The sequence below is a fragment of the Cardiocondyla obscurior genome, linkage group LG02, assembly GCF_019399895.1.
Source record: "Cardiocondyla obscurior isolate alpha-2009 linkage group LG02, Cobs3.1, whole genome shotgun sequence".
Lineage (NCBI taxonomy): Eukaryota > Metazoa > Arthropoda > Insecta > Hymenoptera > Formicidae > Cardiocondyla > Cardiocondyla obscurior.
The window spans coordinates 1,710,485-1,724,574 of NC_091865.1; the positions used below are offsets into that span (position 1 = coordinate 1,710,485).

Consider the following 14,090-nt stretch of genomic DNA (forward strand, 5'->3'; position numbering starts at 1 on the left):
GAGAAAGGCGAGAGAAATAAAAGCACCAGAGGCGAAAGGACGGAGAAAGAGTATAATGGACTGGATGAGAAGCAGGAGCGGTTATCCTGTAACGCCGAGTGCCTCGTATCATATCTGCACCCGAGCTATTTCCTCCCCGCAATTGCAATCGCGCGCACGGCTGCGGCTCGCGCGGTTCACCAACGCATGATTAGCGTAAAGTCGCCATGGATAATTCGGTTTGCAAGTTAAATGAGAAATTGCCCACGTTTTTTTTTAATTTTATTTCACACAAGCGTGAGAATTCATAAAAGAGAGGAAGCCGGATCGTGAAAGAAAGAGGAACAAAGGGTGCGCGTAAAGAAGCGGAGTAATAAACAAAATTTACGAAGAAGAAACGCCGTAACGAAGATAGAATCTACGTTAATAGAACGATCGTGGCAACTCAATTTGCATCAAGTAACCGAGTACGTAATGTGATATCGAGATAAAAATTAACGAGGAAAATAATGACGTAGTACAACGTTGATAGGTACGCCGACAACTTGCCGCGATCACCTGCGACGATAGCTCGGGCGCTCAATCGCTCGTAATTAGTTTTCCGTCGTGGGGATTTCGGTGGAGACATAATAAACTTGTTGCTAGAGAAACGAATTTGTGTTAGGAAGACCGGCGGCGAGGCTGAGCCGGAAGAAAAGCAGAAAAACGAAGAGAAATAACATAATGCAGGTAATAGCGTATTCAAAGCAGAGGAGGGCAAAGCAGCCGCACTTAAATCGTTGCAAAAGTATATATATGTTATGTATATACGTATACATATATCCGCGCACCGATAGCATCCGCCGAAGGTACACGGGGCATCTTTTGTGCGAGATAATGAGAAGGATTCAATTAGTCTGCGGCTGGCATTTAATGCTCCCTTCCCGATTATAACTCGAGCACGAGTGACGTGCACTAATAAATTGTAAAAATGCAAGGAAAAAAAAACTGCACCCTGCACGCGAACTGGATTAAAACGAGAAATTGTATAGCTACAAACCCTCATAGGTGCAAATAATTCAAACTTGGTTTTTTTAATATTTATACAATTTTTTTTGTAACCTTTAGCACGAAAGAAACGGAAGGAAATAAGCTAAAATAAACTTGTAATAGCTATAAACTTTTAATTAGAGCAAAATCTTTCAAGTTCTTTCAGTTCTTATTTCGCTTCAGAATGCGCCAGACAAAATTTAATGACCTATGGCTGACGTTGCCCGTAAATTACGAAAGCTACGACCAACGGAATATGCGCTGCTCGTTTGTCGCACGTGCTGTCCTCGTGGAAAATTATAGCTTTAGAAAATAGTAAGTTTTGAGACGTCGGTGGAAATACGACCACCGACCATTAAATAATTGATAAAAGAAACAATTTTTGCTGAACGCGATCACGATACGATATTAATAATTGTGTACAAAATTAAATAATGAAGAAAAACATATTTTCGTTAACGATCAATCATATGGAGAAAAAATTCGTGAAAAATATTCATATTTTCAAATAAATAAAAGCGTAGAATTAAAAAAAAAATTAATTTTTACTTGAAAGTATTATTTAATTATTTTTACTTCGCGATATCAATTTAATTAAAAAAAAAATTGTCTTTTTCCCGAAACTCAAACATAAACTTCAAAAAGATTACAAGCTCGTCTTCGATAGTTCAACAAAAGGGCGACAAAATTCCTTAATGTCACACGATAAAGTGCGGGCAATCACGCGTGGCTCTCAGTTAGTTCGATCGCTGGAATTTAATTACAGATGGACCGGATAAAGGCTGCCGGGTAGCTCTCCGATGACATTAGCTGTAGGCTATGCGATCTCATATCGTCATACTAACCCGCCGACATTCTACACGATAGAACACTGAAATCTCTTTTTCAGTATATTTTTGTTTCCCCCATAAGAAGAAAAATACGATATTGCCTCGCGAAGCAAATGCTTACATTTAGTATCAAATATCTATCGGAATCCAAAAAAAAATCGATCTCTGACCCTTGTAATATTAAATATTACTTTTAAATTTAATATTAAAAGAATTTATTTCTTTCCATTTGACAATATATTTTAATAATATATTTTAATTAAATACGAGAAATAAAATAAGCAATCGCGCTTAAATGAACAATCAAATATCAAATAGCCAAAGGGAACGTTAATTAATAACTGGAGATCCAATCTCCATTTTTCCGATTCTCCAAATTTGTTCGAAAGAAGTAATCCGATGTTTATTTAAAAAGGCGCAGGTGTCGATTGCGTGGCTGGTACCAGTTATATCGCGTATACTCCATCACGTATATCGTATTTTTCTTTTCCGAGTTGATATATGTTCTATATTTTTCTTTTTTAAATTCGTCTCTTTCCTCGCGTTCGTTTCATATTTTGCCTTCATTTTGGCAAAAATACCGGAGTGTGTCATCAGTTTGCCTTTGACGCGCACCAGTCGGAAATACAGTTTCTCATAATTTCATAATTCAGTAGACTGAACGCAGACGAGACCTCGTTGAACGCGATGTAGAAATACAATAATACCGAAACGCTGCACGCGAGGTAGTATGAAACGAGTATACCCGTACCCGAATTGTTTAGACATATTATTCATCATTAAATAAATAACGCAGGTTCAACTTAATTAAATAAATTAATATAAAAACTCACCGGATGCGACGGCCCTCCTATACTTGGCGATAGAAAATGTTTTCCAATATCTGTAATCAGAAACATCAGGTCATCAATTAAACATGTCAAACGAATTATCCATTAAGAATAAAGGCTATTCAATAAATCGATTAATCTCGAATAAAAATTATAGAATTGTAAAATTATACAATATATTGTGCCACGCGTAACGACTTTGATGGCGGGCGATTTTATTAATCCGTCGAGATTAAAGCTAACGTATCAGAAAAGCTCTTTACGTAATTGAATGTTAATCGATCTCATTAACCACATATGACACGAGAATTCAGATTCAGACTCAACGAACAATGTGCAATGTGCTCGCGCGTCTATAAATGCGTGCATCAAATCAGCCACTCAACTTGTAAGCTGATAATCAGGCCATCAATATCAATCAGCAATGCATACACAATATGTGGCTCTCGGCAAGATCAATCAAATACTTAATGCGCAAATTAATACAATCAATCTGTTTATCTCTTCGACCCCGAGCGCGATTAAAATCTGTACGTGTTAAAACGTACGGTGTGTATCTTTTTTCGTATAATATATTCGAGATTGGCTATCTCGTTAAGATTATTTTAATTGAACAAGAGGCAAACCGGAAGGCTCGATGCGCAATTTACACGATTACGATTACATGAGCATTCGACGATTGCTTTGTTACATACCGCAGCCAACTATCGAATAATCCCTTCAAAGAGGTCCGAACGGTCGGGGACGTTCGTATTGATGGGCTAGGCGGAGTTTCGCAGAATTTCGCAAAGCGGCGGAAAGTTTGCACAATGGCAAAACCGGTCTTAAATGCAGCCTCGAACTTGCGTCGGGCGACGGTTAATCGCGGTGTGCGGGGAAAGCTTTGAGAAACGCACAATATAATAATGAGTCACTTTGCGCGCGCACCGACGCGACGCGTGTCACTCGTACGTAATTAAATACGGAGGGGGGGGGGGTATCGAGTTAAGAGCGAGTCAGGTGTGAACACGCGAGCAAATACATCGAGGCGAACGCGTGAAATGCGCGGAGCGTAGAAGAAAATCGAGGGAGGTACTTCTGCACCGCACGAGATGCTACTCGGTTTTGCGGTTCCGTTTCTCAGCCCTGGCAGCTGCCAATTCAAGGACCCCGGTTGTTTTTTCGCAGGACATTAATGGGATTACACCTGTTGCGGTTTTCTTCTCTCTTTCTCTTTTTTTTTTCTCTTTCTTTTTTGAATTTCGAAACGCGCGCATAACATCTCGTAATTGCATTCTATTATGTGTATAATATCGTGATCCATCAAGACTCGCCTGTTCATTTCGACGAACTTTCAAAAGGTCTTGACGAAAGTATAATTTTATTAATTTTGCCATTTTTAACGCCGCGTTATATCTCAGGCCTTAGATTATTAATATTAATGTAGATTATTCCCATTGCATTGGCTCGATTAATTTAACAATCGAAGTTAATTACTTCCCGCTTCTCGGTACGTGCGATTAACGTAGAACTAATCGGAATTCCTGAAGGGTTTCGTGACCCGAATGGCTAAATCAATGGAATTTGTCCCAAGATATTGACCTTCCCCAGACACATATTGAAGAAGCTAGAGGTTGTGGAATATAATTTCCGAGATTATCTCCAGTATGAAGGAACCTACCACCGATTAAAGTAGGCATTACGTAGAATACTGAACAGCTTAAAACGCATATACAATATATAATACGTTTCTTAATACGCTATATCGTGCGTTGAATAATTTTAATACTTCTCAGTACGTTTCCTAAGATAAATATGAACAAAGAAATAAAAAATAAAAAAAATCAGTTTTCATCTAACGTAATCTGACCAGAAAAGGAAGGAGTTAATATACTACGCGCGAGGCAGCATGACTATAAATCCACACCAATATATATTGGACACTGCATGCAGCCGGTGTTCTCGGGTACTTCCTAGTAGATGGAAGATCGATGCTAGGAGATGAAGGAAATTCCACGATGCACGCCGTAAGCGGAATTCTGAGTGTTTCTCGCGCGCAAACGGAATAAGTTGTGTCTGCTTTTGGACACGCAGACAAATGTCTATCTAACAAATTTCTTCGCGCCGGAAACTTTCGCGTTGGTATAAAAGTTTATCGAGAAATAAATTATTTAAGAAAATACTTATCGGCAGATACGCATATAGCTGAGATGTTTCGATAAAGGTAGTTATATAGCTTTTTTAAAAAATTATAAATAATCTGCAGCATCAGCATGCTGGGTGTCGTATAGTTTAGAAATATTACGTCGCTTAAAAAACACTTTGCAAAAATAAGCTCGCTGTAACTAGACAGGGACGAAAGGTTCTCATTTCCTACCGATGAATATCTGCAGATTTACTGCAGGTACAAACAGGAAGTAAGCTACGTATTACGATCCTGCCGCTGCGAAATATAGAAACCTGATACATTTCGAACAGTTACGGATCAATGCGCGAGAAAATGAAGGAAGCTCCAGTGAATCCAGCACGACAGTAAGAATATCAGTAATCCGATAATAAAGTAAATTGTGTCTCATTTATGAGAAAATCTGAACTTACAATTAGAAAAATAAAAATAACAGAAAGAAAAAGAAGAAAACTTTTTATATTATATTTTTCAATCATATACCAGTATTTCTATTCGTACGCTGGTTTGACGAATATTTCACGCTTTCATTAGAAAGTAATTAAATCTGTTGCTTTATTTAATTTTCTGTATCACTCAAAAGATACCGTGCTGCGTTGACGTAATTAATGTTTGTAATTAAGATACGCGGGTTGAGATAAGCCTTTCGCATTCGGTACAGTATCAGATACACGCGTTTATCTACGTGTATCCGTTCATAAAAAAAAAAAAAAATTACTTTGCAAAAGCAGCCACGATCGTATATATAAATCTTAACGCGATCGATTCGAATAAAACGTGTACGAAAATTTTTATCGCGACGCTATGTATCAATGTCAAGCGGATATCCGGCGGAATGAACCCGAGGAGCGAACCGGCAAATGATCCACCGATTAATCTCCAACGCCCGCGGGAAAAATTCAATTAAATTCGAATTGTAACCGTAGGGAGAGAGAGAGAAAGAGAGAGAGGAGAGAAAAAAAAAGAGAACGTAATCCGCCTCATTGTCTGCGCATGAGGATTAAATCTGTCGATAAAATTCGAAATAAAAACTTGAGTTTAATATCTTCCTTTGTCGCCAACACATTGTGTAAAATTTCACGCGTTTACGACGTACCATAACTTTCATATTAAATCCGCGAAACATTTTTGAATATAAATCGCACCGAGGGAACATCCCGTATTTGATATAAAAACATCGGCTTCTCGTGACTCTCCATTAGTCGTTATCGTCATTAACAATCTCCCAATAAAAGCGCGACACGCGGGCCGATATTTCTACGTAAAATATTTTGCACGCAAAAGCGATACGCTTCGCGAGGAGATCGATCACTTTGTGAAACAACGGTAAAACGTTGTTATTAAATGTATAATAAGCGTTAAAGCAAAGCTCGATCATTCTTAGATTATTACTAGATTTTAGATTGTCAACCGGCGAATGAATAATTCGCGAGCGTTGGCACTCAGCGCTAATTGGATCGCGGATTTTTACGCCACGTTAAGGAATGGGAATCTACCTTCCCCGTCGTGCTGCGCAAAAATTAAGGCAGTGCGTCCGCGATCGTGAAAGACGCGCCGTCATTTGTACGAAATGGAAGAAGCGAGGAAGTAATTTGTGCTTGTCCCGCGCGCGCTTGTCGAATCCTGTCGGGAGTAATAATTCATGTCAGTGGCCCCCAGCTACCACTGTCGGGTATTCTTTACCTGATATACAGCGCGGAGTAGAATATATATCGACCCGTTAGAAATAGCCTTGCAGGTCAGCACGCAAGTTTTTACATTTAACTACCATCGACCCTTCGCGTGGCAGGTTTGCTTATGGCGTATGGCAACGTAACTAGCGTAAACGTCGTGTTACCTCTCTCAGTTTAAGTTCCCACATAAGAGCCCCTCTTTACGTGAAGCAAAAAGATTTTTTTTTAATTAAAAAAAAAAAAATTGAAAAAACAAAACTTGAAAAGCGATTCGATGAATTTTGTAATATTTCAACCGCTTTAGCGCTTCCCAATCTCTCTCCATGTCAGTAGGAAATCGATCTCGCAAGTTTTATTCGACCCCTTCGTATCTTCAAACGTGACTTTACACGTGTGCATTATTAAGCTGTTATTATCCAACTTTAAATTTTTCTATAACACATTATTACATATGCGAAGTTTATAACGCGCCTAAGAAAAGCTTTACGCGTTGAATGTTCGGATATCCCGCTCGAGAATTGAACGGATTTTCTTTCGTCGTCGAAAGTACTCGTCTCGTCAGAATTACAAAGGGAGAAAAAAAAAAATATATTAGAAACAGGAATAACGTCTTGACACATCAGACGAACCCTGACACGCATCCTAGTCACTAGCGGAGAAACTCGGACATGACGGGAGATGCACAATAAGTGTTGGGTTACGACACAAACTTGCGCGGAACAATGAACTAACGAAACTATGGCCTGGCAAAGGCGCACGGCTAAGCGCGGGTTATCGGGTTACCGGCAGTGCCGAGTTACTAAGAATCGTGCGGCTTGAGGGTGGCTCGAAGATAAAGGACTGCGAAAAGTGCTCGCGGAGCCCGTGGGAAATTTCGTCCCGCGCAAATGCGTTCTTTGCATCACGTCGCGAGACGCAACGCTACCGTGATCGATATAGCGCGAGGTTAGCGGTGCACACGTTGCGCTTTGGGAAAGCGAGATAAAAAGAAATAAAAAAAAAAAGAGAGAGCGCCGGTATGATGCATCAAAAACCACGAGGCGCGTGATCGAGTGCACTCGCGATGATTACAACGATGACCAACGCGCGCCGGCCGATAATTAATCTCGAAAACGCCGACGGCGGCGTTCGCGGTTTATGGCTAACGACGACAGATACGGCCTTTACGATGCGCCAATTTCTCGCGGCCGCATCGATACGCTATATACCCAGGCTCGAAGCTCGGAATAGAGTCTAATATAGACCAAACGCACGAAGGTACGGTGCAAGGTTGAGGGAGATACGGTTGACGGGCAAACAACCTTCAGCCATCTTGTTAGACGACAACGGAGCTATTATCTACTCAACAGCCCTGTTATAAACCGCTACAATCCAAGTTCTATCGAGTGCAAAGCGATTTAACGAGAGTTTGCCGAAGTATGTTTCACCGTGTCATCGCCGAAACAATTTTATCGCACCCGATAAAGGCGCCTTGGAGTTTCTAAAATTTATGCCGATTGCACTTCGATAGTAATTTTTAGATAGACCGCGTTTTCCACGACGTTGTCCGAGCTTAAAGGGTGGGGATTGAGAAAAACGGGGGAGGAAGTAGTATACTGTTCTCTCTCTCGGTTATCGGTGATTGTCAGCGGCCGTTGCTTCGCGATATATTAACTTATGGGTTTCGTGCGAGGATCGACGCACGTCACGATCTGCCTCTCGGTGTACGCGTCGCGGTGACGCAATTATGTGAATTCAGGCAGCGCGACGGGTGTCGCTTGGGTCGACGTGCCAGAGCGAAAATTGGCTCGGGCAGGATGGAATAATCGCGAGCTACCCCGCGATGAATGAAAACAATAGGCGGCCGTAGTAAACGTCAACGCGCGAGTGGGCCGGCCGCGAAGTGGCCCTTCCAAGAGGTTCTCTCCGTCGTTCCGATGAAAGCGCGAAAAGTTCCGTCCGTATACCGTTCACGCCGACCGTCCACGTCGTAGGCCAAGCTTTTGAGGAATTTCATAAACTTTTGTCGTCTGGAAAGTTAGAGGCTCGCCCGGTGAATAGAGATCGTTTCTGCTCTCTTCTGGGTGCCTATATCGCGATAGGTGGGAAAAGCACGCGATAACGCCCCGGCGCACGTTTCGCATTCGGTCGACGGCGAAACCGGGTGAATACAAGGAGTATTACGATCCCAAGCCATCTCTTTATGTTCTGGCTATCAATGGTTCTTGGAAATGCAGAGCAATAGGTGTAAACGTTGCATTGTCCGCTCGTATCTAGGATAAACGCCGCGCGCGTATGCCCGCATGCATGTAGCGATTGGTTCCTGGTCGTTTTTCATTCAACAATTCTCCCTTTAACTCTCGGCGCGCCGTCGTTCACTGATATTGCCCACTCCGGAAGAGTGCAACACGTACGCCCGTATTCGAAACGCGCGTGTAGAAAATGACGACATATGCATCGTTGTATCCCTCCAAATTTTCGGATGAAATATTTGCCACATATATACGCGCGCATTATTACAGCCTTTTACAGAACGGGTCTATTCACGTTAATATGTATCTTTTTTTTTTTAAATTGACTCCGCAAAGTAATTCAATGAAGTAATTTTAATAAGACGATTAATAAAATTTTACAAAACTATAGCAACTCTTTTCTCCCCCACCCTCGGGACTTGATCTATTTCTCTCATGTTTTTCCCACGCAATAATTTTATTTGAAACTTGTCTACGATATTTTAATCTAGTTATAAAAATATATCTTCTATAATCGATAACCCCACGGACGTTATAAATTTAAACCCGTACCTAATCCCGTAAAACATAGACGTTGGAAGCCATGAATATATGTATAACTAAGCGTTCATGTATGCGTGCACTAACTTCCGCGATAATATGATTTGCATATACGATGTACGAGATCTTCCACTTGAGAAAGTGGCGCTGCTAAATTATCGATATTCTCAAACTTCCTTGGACGACGCGGTAAAACCTCGAGGATAAAAAATGTGGATATATTCGTATTAACACTTTTCTATCGGGTCATTTATCTATAAAACCTCCTCTATCTCTTAGCAATCTCTCATCTCGATTCGAAATTGATCGAAATTAATTCGTACTTTGTGTAAATGTATAATCTGTTTTTTTTTCTCTCTCTCTCAAAATAAATATTTAATAATTATGCCGCAATGATTTCGCGGCGTAAAATAGTTCGAATCCAAGCTCCAATATCGCATCATCAATATCATCGATTCACGCACCGCGGATATCTGAAAAACTGCATCATTATATCGTACGTACATACGTTGTATCCAAGAGCGCGCAGCCGTGCGACATATAAAACCATCGCATGACTGCGCGCACAGTAATCAACGAAAAATCGATCGGTCAGGAATTTTTATTCTAACGAGCAACGACCCGGGCGCATACACGCGATATTAGAAAATTCCGTTATACGACAGCGCGCATTTAATAGGTTTTACGAGAGACGCATTATACGAACGCCGGCAGTATTTTTACGGCAGCCGAGGGTATCTGTGATGCCTAGACTCGTTTATCACCGCCGTTATCGCATTACTGTTCGTTTACGGCGCGATATAAAGGATATATTCCGCTTGAAAGGGGAGCGTCGAAGGTTGGCAGTTGCATACGACGGCGTGTCTCGTACCTTACGGGACACGCAGTGTCAGAATCGAGCGGGAGAAAGGGTCGGCTAACATAAATACGTCCGGAGCAGGTGTTCCGTAGTGATTGCCTGGCTCCGCCGCATCATTAAGCAACTCTGTGAAAGTTAACTCGGACCGAAATAATCGCGAACTGTTAATGCGAAGTAAAAAATTACGGCGGGACGCTGATTGGAAATTTGTGTCATGCAGTTTAGCCGTCGGCCGCTCTGCCTCTTACGTAATCTAACCAACGCCGGTGCTTTTCGGAGCAGAGGCACTCGGGTAAGCGCGTGCTAGCACTCGAGAACGAGACACCGTATCGCATTATAATTTTAAGCAAATTTATACTCGGTGCGGGAGCGGTCGGAGAAGAAGCGCGTCGCCCCCTATCCCCTACGTCTTAAGCCAATGTAGCGAAGTAGTGGAAGGATGTTATCCCTCAAGTAATTAACAGTCCGTTTTCCTAACAAACGAAACTGTTTAACGTTGTAACATATTGCCGGCGGGCTTCGAGAATTCACCATGTTGTGCGTTAGAGAATTCTGGTAGCTCTCGTCCGCAATGTGTTAAGGTACAAAAAGACGAGTGATGCAGCTGCAAGATTCGCTACAAGAGGGACGTGGCTAAAGAACGAAGTAGATAATAGACAATCGGACAATCATTTTCGAAGATAGGGCATTAATCAATTAATTAATATTAGCCAAATGTAAAACGTGAAGCGACGTATATGTACAATCTTCTGTTTGCACTAAATAACACTTTGAATTCATATATATATACTATATAAATATTTTATCGTTATCGACTTAATTTTTTAATTATAATTAATTTTTCTGCAACTATATTTATTTTGGTAAATCAATTTATATTTTGTAAAAATGTAGGGAAATAAAAATTCTCTTGCTCAAATATTTTGTGACATGATGAATATAAATTCCGTAAACAATTATTTATATTCGTGTCCTCTAATTAGAATAAAATGGCTGACCGTATCTGAATATCGTTTATGTATTGATTCGGTTGTCCATTAAAAAGTACAAAAATCAAAAATATAAACGCGCATTCATGAATAATGAACGGCAATGCCAACTAAATTGATACGCGCAATGCAAATAAGAATTACATTAGAATAATTGAACAACGAAAACTAAAAGAGACTTCATTAAATGAAACGAGTGGCAGAATAGCGCGGTGGTCGAATCACGCAGAATACAAAGGAAAGTTTCAAAGAATAGTGGCATCAGTAATAATTGTACAAACGGTGGAAAATGAAATTTTTAACGCCGGAAATTAAAAGATCGGCAAATAAAAAAAAAAATTAATTAACGATTCATGACGACAAACAAATTATTATAATGGAATGTTTAATATCTTGTTAAATGTATTAAAAGCATTTTATTCTACGAATTTATACGACTTCTCAATTACGAAAAATTATTTTCTAATTTCGTACAATTTTATTATAATAAATTTTATATTTATTTTTTACGTACTCATGAACAAGAAAATTAACGAAAAAAAAAAATATATAGTATGTATATATGCTAAATCTCATTAATGATTTAATGGCGTTCTTAATTCCCCGCCTGTCAAAATTACTTCACGTGGTTTAGTAAGTCTGTGGTCTGGTAGTGCTTCCAAGTCCTTCAAATATTGTATAGCTACACAAGAACAGGCCGAACACCCGGCAAACAGGTTTCCTGCAGGCGACGCTATTGTGCGGTAATTTAAATCAGTATGTGCCTTTCGTGTCCGTTCGATGATCGTGGAGAGATTGGGAGTATCGTAAATCGTTTTTTTTTTCTTTCTTTTACACAAAAGACATCAAAACAAAATTTCTTCACGTGGAGTAAATTTCGAAGTAATCTGATTCGCGAAATAATTTTTGAAAAATCTCATATTTATTTCTCGGAGATAATCACTTTGGTGCCACGCGATAAATGAAGATGTATTATTACTTTGATGCACACGCTCAACGATATCAAATTTATTTTTCTTTTTTTTTTTTCTTTCAATTTTGTTTTTTGCCGGTCCCGGTCGAATTGATCACGGCCGTGAACGAAATGGAAGAATGTTACAAGGCATATATGCAGGGAACAGGCGCGAAGAACAGTGGAAGGATCGCATACCTGTGGAGCAGGTGTTCCGCCGAAGACCGGCTTTTCGCTCTCTTTCGCATACATCTGCGCGGTACTCTTTCGATCACCGTGCTTACTTGCGAGTACAACGCTCGCGCACAGATTTTCTGAGTACATCCGATCATCGAACGCGCGTTTCACACGCCTCGAAAGATTTTCCGCGCGGAGATCCGATTTTCCTCAACCTCCTGCGAATAAGCGCGTCACAGTTGCAACTGCGAAATTCTGGAAACTGGAAGCTTGGAAAATCGCATCAAGCTCATCCATCCATTAACCTAACTCTATTCGGCAACACGATCTATTGACTATGCCCAATAACAAAATAACTACCTTTACGTCGATGAGGATTATTCAAAGATTAATCAATTATATTTCTTCTTCTTTTTTTAATTTTTTTCGAAATGATTACGATGAGAAAACCTTAGTCTTCTCATCGTAATCATTCCGAAAAAAATTAAAAAAAGAAGAAAAAAAGTGTAAATTAAATGTCACAGAATAGTGAAACCGAGAATAATCAAAATGTACGAGAAAATTATACCACAAGAGAAGTAATAAATAAAATCGCCAAAGGGATATCGCAGGTGTACCGAAAATGTGGCAAACTTTTCTGATCGCGAAATATCGAAATATCAACGCAATCGCCGTACCGTTTCGATAATTAAAAATAAAACACAGCAACCGTGGAATGAGCTCCCGAAGCACAACTATCATTATAACTACAGTTCGACGTGTGACGAACTCGTTGATTAAATTACATATTTGCAATTGTACAGACACCCGGAGATTTTGCTGTGCAATTAATCGCCGACAATGAGCGAGAGAGAATCGATATACGCGGGGGTCGTACGAAATATCAGAGTATTTCACTTGCGTGCGCGAAAATTTACTGCGTTTTAATTACGGTCTCTACAGACCCCCGCTCCAATTGTTCCGGCCAATGCACTACGCCGTGCGACTGTTTATTGCAATAAATCGCCGTAAAATTTGAACAGAACCGATTATCGATTGTTATAAACGCATTTTGTCCCCCGGACGGACCGACGTCCTCCGTTCGCGATGCAATCGAGTTAATATCACGTGTTTCCAATTCCCCTGCAAGCCGGACCAGTAATTTACATCGCGATAAAAAAAAAAAAAAAAAAAAAAGCACCGGTTGCTTTTCACTTACGTTAAAACTGTTACGTATACGACTCGACTCGAACCGAAGATAAAGGGCGTTACGAAGTACGCCTCACGTGTATCGTAACGCGGTGCCTTTGGAAACGGTATCGGGGCCGAGAAAAAAAATGTTCTTTAGGATTTCCGTTTGTCACGTCGCACGCTGAACAGAAATAGCGGCGGCGAACACGCGAGTATCGGGTCGGTATTTCTGGGACGCGTATGGTCCCGCGTTAACTGCGCGTACTGCATCGCGAATGGGTGGCGACGGTTTCACGGGGAAGGAGGAAAGAGAGGAGACGGGGGAAGGAGAGAAAACAGGACGTCGGACGCGGGAGACAATGATATGGACCGGCCGTTTACCGGGGCCCGGGCGACAATCGTGGATGCAACAACTGTCGCTCGTGACTCGCGTCGCGAGTAATCGAGGAAATAACACGTGCGGTCGATACGACACCGCCGCCCCCCGCCCGCCCGCCCGCCCCGTCGCGGCAGCATCCGCGCGCGCCCCGGGTTCTTTCTCTTTTCTCTGTACCTTTCATTACTCGCGAACGTCTCGGGTGCTCTTTCACACACCGCGCGTTACGTACACAGGCGCGCCCGCCTCCCCCTCCGCCCCGCCCTATCCTCACCGCCGTGGATACGATCG

General features: G+C 41.1%; 1 protein-coding gene across 4 annotated transcripts in view; it reads right to left on the minus strand.

Annotated features, from left to right (window-relative positions):
• Positions 1-14,090, minus strand: part of Tinc (transmembrane protein tincar) — a 96,507-nt gene that overhangs the window by 77,663 nt on the left and 4,754 nt on the right. For all 4 annotated transcript variants that reach the window (XM_070674239.1, XM_070674234.1, XM_070674238.1 and 1 more), the window contains exon 2: positions 2,672-2,721. The gene's annotated coding sequence lies outside the window, so the exon portion shown is untranslated. The remainder of the gene's footprint in view (positions 1-2,671; positions 2,722-14,090) is intronic.